At 37.9% G+C, this 6,973-nt stretch overlaps 2 non-coding genes across 2 annotated transcripts; one reads left to right on the forward strand and one right to left on the reverse strand.

The window, feature by feature from the left end:
* Positions 1-6,249: 6,249 nt before the first annotated feature.
* On the reverse strand, positions 6,250-6,353 carry LOC119474120. The gene has a single exon (XR_005203412.1). It is a non-coding gene; the product is annotated as a small nucleolar RNA U13 (small nucleolar RNA).
* Positions 6,354-6,635: 282 nt separating this feature from the next.
* On the forward strand, positions 6,636-6,715 carry LOC119474119. The gene has a single exon (XR_005203411.1). It is a non-coding gene; the product is annotated as a small nucleolar RNA SNORD74 (small nucleolar RNA).
* Positions 6,716-6,973: the final 258 nt, after the last annotated feature.

Consider the following 6,973-nt stretch of genomic DNA (forward strand, 5'->3'; position numbering starts at 1 on the left):
AAAAAAAAAAAAAAGGTAATTTAGACACAGAGACAAATTACCTTCCTCTTCATGCATACACAAAAGAATGCCACTTGAAGAGGAAGTGAGAGATAGGGTGATATGTCTCCAAGCTAAGGAGTGCTCAGGATTGCCACCAAACCACCAGTAACTGGGAGAGATACACGGAACAGATTCCCCTCAAAGCTTCCAGAAGGAACCAACCCTACCAACACCCTGATTTCAAACTTCCAGCTGCCAGAAGTGTGAGAGAACACATTTCTGTTGTGTAAGCCACCCAGTTTGTCATATTTTGCTATGGCATCCCAAGCAAACAAATACACCAGTTATAACATCTGTCTTATTCTCTAGTATCATATGAGCAAAATAAATTTTTTAGCACATGTTCATTTTTATATCTATGTGAGAATCATGATTTTATTAGGTTGATGAAAAAGCTATTGTGGGTTTTGCTGTTAAAAGCAATGACCAAAACCGCAATTACTTTTGCACCAACCTAATACCTTTCTCTGAAAGTTATCTTTTAACAGTTTTGGAGGATTCACCAAGATGCCTTGTGGATTTGCTGACCAGAGCCAGGTCTACTTCATCCACAGAGAAGTGCACACATGGCCAGCTGAAGCACAGAAATATCTTTTCTTGATTCATGAGGTCAAGTAACACAAAGTGAACAATAGAAATTTGTTGACTCTGTTTTTCTAATTTTATTTTTGCCCATACTAATTTAGGTTTTTGTTTGTTTATAGCCAGTAAATTATTCCCCATTGAGAATCAGTTTTATGGTCTGACCATTTGATGATCTTTGTAAATGTGGCATAAAGATCTAGTCTCTGTTGGGTAAAAGTCTCCAGAGAATTTAGTTTGTTTGCCTTTTTGGTTGGGAATTTGGTTTTGTGATTCAGATGATTTGAGGATCTCTGCAAATGAATTAACAGTTTATGTAGAACTTGCTTCTTTTGGGTAAGAGATGATGGAAAATCTAGTTTGTTAGTCTTTTCTGCTTGTTCACTTTTATATTTTGAATGCAAACTATAAAGAGTTTAAACTGTAAGGGAGGAAAAACTTTTCCTCCTTCCCCCAGGTTAAATGTCCGGGACCCTATAAATTAAATAATCTGACAAAAGACAGATTAACAAGAGAAAAAAACAAATTTAATTAAGTATATTTGCACACATAGGAGTTCACAAACAAATGTGGCTTGAGGAGATGGTTAGAATTTGTGTTTTTTTTGTTTGTTTGTTTTTTGTTTTGAGGCGGAGTCTTGCTCTGTCACCCAGGCTGGAGTACAGAGGCCAGATCTTGGCTCATTGCAACCTCCACCTCCCAGGTTCAAGTGATTCTCCTGTCTCAACCTCCCAAGTAGCTGGGATTACAAGCTCCTGCCACCACGCCCAGCTAATTTTTTTGTATCTTTAGAAGAGATGGGCTTCGCCATGTTGGCCAGGCTGGTCTTGAACTCCTGACCTCAGGTGATCTGCTGGCCTCAGCCTCCCAAAGTGCTGGGATTATAGGCATGAGCCACTGCCTGACCAGAATTTGGAGCTTATCTATCATCTTAACAAGAAAGATAAGGTATGGAGAAAAGATTAGACCAAGGAAAGAGGGCTTGAGGTTTCTTGCAGGGTCGAGTATATAAAATGACGATGGGGAGGTGAGTAGGAAATGAGGAAATGTATGGTAAGTAAGGGTTGTTTAGTAAGGTTTATTATACAGATAAGAGTTTCCAGTGACAAGAATTGTCTCCAGGAGTTCTCTTCCTCATATAGAAGAGGGAGACAACTTTACAAAAAGGGGACATGTATGCCCTGCTTTTAAGCAGAAGGGACCTTTTTCCTGTGTCAGCTATTTTCCAATTATCTTCAGCTCAAAATAATTCTTATGCCAAAGTAGCATATTTTGGAGTGGTATACTCTGTTCTCCTTCAATACGTACTAGGGAAAAAGCTCTTTGACTGATAAGTTTTATAAATGTATGTTTACTTTGACTCATACCTGAAAATCTGGAATTAAAACTATAAGCTCCCTCTGTCTGTTTCCACGCTTATGTTTCTGTAATTCAGAAAGGGCTTTAAGTCTCACGTAATAATTCACCTCTCGTTGGTATTAATAAATTGGGTTATAAAATCTCTGAAATTAGAGGAGCTCTATTCTGATTAGCTTATAGAGATAAGTGCTTATATTAATTGTTCCTAGAATTGCTAGAAAATAAGGAAATTGAACTTCTAATATTTTCAATGTAATTTTTATAGAAAGTAACACAGAAATGTTTTAATATTTCAAGTTTATATGACTTAAGTAAATCTTCAGCACCAAGACTAGTTAAATAATTTTGGTTTAATAAAAACAGCTACAGATTAGCTAGATAAATTCTGATTTATCAGCATTAAATATAATACAAGCTAGTATTTTTTTTTTTTGACAGAGTCTTGCTCTATCTCAAGAAGGAGTGCAATGGCGTGATCTCAGCTCACTGCAACCTCCAACTCCCCAGTTCAAGCGATTCTCCTGCCTCAGCCTGCCAAGTAGTTAGGATTACAGGCACCCACTACCACGCCTGGCTAATTTTTGTATTTTTAGTAGAGACAGGATTTTGACATGTTGGTCAGGCTGGTCTCAAACTCCTGACCTCAGGTGATCCACCTGCCTTGGCCTCCCAAAGTGCTGGGATTACAGATGTGAGCCACCACACCCAGCCTACAAGCTAGTATTTTAATTCTACTTGGGTATGTTCTTCTTAAACTTCAACAGGTTTATTGATTGAACAAGCTACTATTACTTCTACTTAAAACTTAAGATTATAGAAGTTATAAATTTGTGTTTCATTGATTCATTATTCTCATAATTTTGTTTGCCTTGGGTTACAGCTTGTGCAATGAGTCTGAAAGGCTATGAAATATGTCAAGTTTTGCTCAATTTTGACAGACTTGTTCCCTTGGTTACTGTTTATTGCCTTCATCTGTAATCTGAAGGGCTTTTTGTTTTTCTTGTGTAATCGGCCTAGATAGCAAAGATTCTGTGTTTTACTGGAATAACCTTCAATGGTTTATGCTGACTTTACTATGTCCTTGATTATTTAAGAAAACAAAAGTTCCTCACTTAGGAAAGATCTAAGGCTCTTACACTCATGTTACCTTCTGTGTTTACTTTTTAAATCCTTATTGTCACTTAGAAATATGGAGCCAAATACTTTAGTTTTAGTTTTTCTTTTGTTTGGGGGTTTGTTTGTTTGTTTTTGAGATGGAGTCTCACTTTGTTGCCCAGACTGGAGAGAAAGGTCGTAAGCCTGCTTCCAAAACCTTTTTCTTTTGAGACAGACAGAGTTTCAATCTTGTTGCCCAGGCTGGAGTGCAATGGTGGGATCTCAGCTCACTGCAACCTCCGCCTCCCGAGTTCAAGTGACTCTTCTGCCTCAGCCTCCCCAGCAGCTGAGATTACAGGCATGCACCACCACGCCTGGCTAATTTTTGTATTTTCAGTAAAGTCAGGGTTTCACCCCATGTTGGCCAGGCTGGTCTCAAACTCCTGACCTCAGGTGATCCACCTCCCTCAGTCTCCCAAAGTGCTGGAATTACAGGCATGAGCCACTGTACTCAGCCCCCAAACAGTTTTTTAGACACCTAGGTCAGATTCCTCTCGTAAGTATTCAAATTGCCTGAAAGTGCCTGGTTCTTGCCTCCCTAAAATGGAATTCTAAATATAAAATAAAATGAAGCTTTCAGGTTTTTTTTTTCTACTAAAACTATTTTGAGATTTCCTAGGGGGCCCCTGGAAAATCACAAAGACTTATTATTTAGCTTTTTAAAAAGAGAGGTATTCGAAATGATTAGGTTTACTTGCTGGGCTACTATCAATAAGCCACATGAAAGACTTGTCAAATCAGAAGAGATGCTCAGCCTTCCCTAGGTTAAATTGGTATAGGTTAAATGTTGTTGGTATATTTCAGAAACTGTATGCTAGACAGGAATTTCACAGAGATTTGCAGTGTCCTTGCTGTCGATGACACACTTCTCCTTATTAGGGCTCTAGTGCTGCTTTGCCATAGTAGACAATGACGCTACAGTGTTATCACTCATTATTTCAGTTATTTTGTTTTAATAGAAATGAGGTCTCACTCTGTCACCCATGCTGGTCTCAAACTCCTGGGTTCAAGTGATCATCCTGCCTCAGCCTCCCAAAGTGATGGGATTACAGGTGAGAGCCACTCTGCCTGGCCCAATTTCAGTTGTTTTCTAAGTGTTAACTTGATCACAGCTTTACTTACTTAATTTGAATCTAGTGTCTTCTAGGGTAGTGGTTTTCAATTGAGATTAACATCACGTATAGAATTTTACTAATAAACAGATGTTTAAGATCTACTGAAGACCAAAGACTCTCTTTACTTGATATTCTTGATATATTTTTGTTAGATTCTTACTTGGCAAATTCATGTTATATTATGTTTCAGCATTATTATGTTATATCTCCAGATTTTTTTCTCTGTAAAGACTACGTTCACCCATTTTTATACATTAGATGTAATGTTCTCTTCTTTGTGCAGTTTTTTGTTTGTTTGTTTGTGATGGAATTCGCTCTGTCACCTAGTCTGGAGTGCAGTAGTGCAATCCCAGCTCACTGCAACCTCCGAATCCCAGGTTCAAGTGATTCTCCTGCCTCAGCCTTCCGAGTAGCTGGGATTACAGGCACGTGCCACCACGCCTGGCTAATTTTTGTATTTTTAGTAGAGACAGGGTTTCACCATGTTAGCTAGGCTGGTCTCAAACTCCTGACCTCAGGTGATCCGCCTGCCTCAGCCTCCCAAAGTGCTAGGATTACAGGAGTGAGCCACCGCACCTAGTCTGTCTTCTTTGAAAATAGGGCTAATCATTATGTTTATAATTATTTTATCTAAAATTATTTTTGAATTGACTTTATTTTTTTTTGGCATGCCACAGAAGCAACCAAATTTTCTTATCAGTTGCATTTTTATTGGAATAAATTCTTATCAGAACTTTTGCTTTTGAAAATTATGAGTAATAAATTAACCACAGTATTTTAAGCCTTTTGTCATCTACAGATAGTTTTTTGTTTTACTCTGATGCTTCCTTGAAAATATTTCCTCTTCAACAAAGGACTGTCTCAGAGACCCATGGAAAAGGACTATGCTGGGTATTTTGGGGTATGTGCTGCCAATGGCATCACTTAAACAATTTTGAGACCATACCAGCAAACTAAGGATTTTCAGAACTGTAGGCAAGAAACAAATGGATTCATGAAAATGCTAACCCAAGATCCAGTGAAACAAGAATTAATTATATAGGGCTAAATGAACTGATGAAGAAGGATTGTAGTTTATTGTCGGGGGGGTGGAATATTACTGATTTTTTTTTCTTTTTACAAAATTATTTTTATTCTTCCTCAGCATCTCCAGCTGCGAGATTATTGATGTTTTAATATGCTATTTTCAGGATAGATACAAAAGCCCTTTCTTTTTTATCTATAACCCATAACAATTTAGTAGACTCTGTTTTTGTAAATGGAAATGAAACAATTGTAAATTTATCATATCCTCTCTGCCTAATCCCTCAAGAACCTGGAAACACTTAATGAATATTCTTCTTTTCATACCAATATAGTTATTTCCATAGATGCAATAAGGACACATCTGGGACTTAATTTTACTAGGACTTCATTGAAAACATTGGTTATATAATCAAGAGCTTGCCTGGAATGTCGTATTTGAAAACTATGTTTATTTGCTCGCATATCACCAAGTACTTTTAAGTAACTAAGGTTGTTTTATGGAGGCAAGACTTACAAAACCATTAGGCACAGTGGTGTACACCTGTTGTCCCAGCTACTTGGGAGACTGAGGCAGGAGAATTGCTTCATCCCAAGAGTTCAAGACCAACCTAGGTAACATAGTGAGACCCTATCTTTAAAAGAAAAAAAAAAAAAAGGCTTGTACAACCCTCTTGAAAAAAAATGGCCTGAGACGTGGTTTCCAGGGTTTCTAGCCTTATTGTTTTTTCATTGAGTTTTTGGGTTTCATGAAGGCATCACAATATATATATTTTTTTAAAAACAACCCATAATTGGAAACAACTAATCAAAATGTGCCACCTCGCCTCATTCATACAAATGGGTGGAAGGGAACAGAGCTCACGCAGCTGCCAGGCTCTATGCAGGGCACTTGGCACATATTCTGTAGGATCTTTTAGATTTTATTTTATTCTTTGTCCTTTTTCTTTTTTAGAACTTTTTTGAAAGTTCATGTCAGACGGGTAATATGTCAACATCATAACAAGGTTTCAGGGAGGTACATCTCACACATGAGCCTAAAAGTCCAATTATCATGCTTATAAACTACAAAAAGATCACATAATACTTTTGTAACTGCCTACCCCACAGATCTCCCCTCCTTCTGTGGTAAAGAAGTCCAGTGTTGAACTAGCAGCATTCATATTTCCTCACAAGTGTCACAGAAGGAGACTTCCTCCCAAGTTTCCACAGCAGTAAAACCTGATTGGTCTAAGATCTGCAGGGTGGTTCCAGTCCTCTTGCCAGTGATTAATTAGACAAAACTGTATAACATGGTTGGGGGGTGGGAGCAGAAGAAGAGATTCCAAAAGGAAAGGGTTCATGCTCTTAAAAAGAGCTATGTGATGCCTCTGATGAAGCCTGTGTTAGTCGAGACATCTGAGAGTGTAGATGAATACCAACGACTCTCACGGAAAAAGAGAGAGAGAGACATGAGAAAAAGCACACTCGTTTTCTTGCAGCTACATGTGATGTCTGGAATTACAGCAGCCATTTTGTGATCATAAGAGCAGATGGCTTGGCAAAGGACAAAATTTGTCACACCAAACATGGCAGAGAAGAAAGAAGATTCTGGATTCTAGATAACATTTCTGAGCCACTGAACTAACCAATACTGGAATTAGTCTTCCTTAGAAATTTTTAATATGTGGTATAGTGAATTTTCTCATTGAACTAAA

The sequence above is a fragment of the Cebus imitator genome, unplaced genomic scaffold (genome assembly GCF_001604975.1).
Source record: "Cebus imitator isolate Cc_AM_T3 unplaced genomic scaffold, Cebus_imitator-1.0 Scaffold212, whole genome shotgun sequence".
In the NCBI taxonomy this organism is placed as follows: domain Eukaryota; kingdom Metazoa; phylum Chordata; class Mammalia; order Primates; family Cebidae; genus Cebus; species Cebus imitator.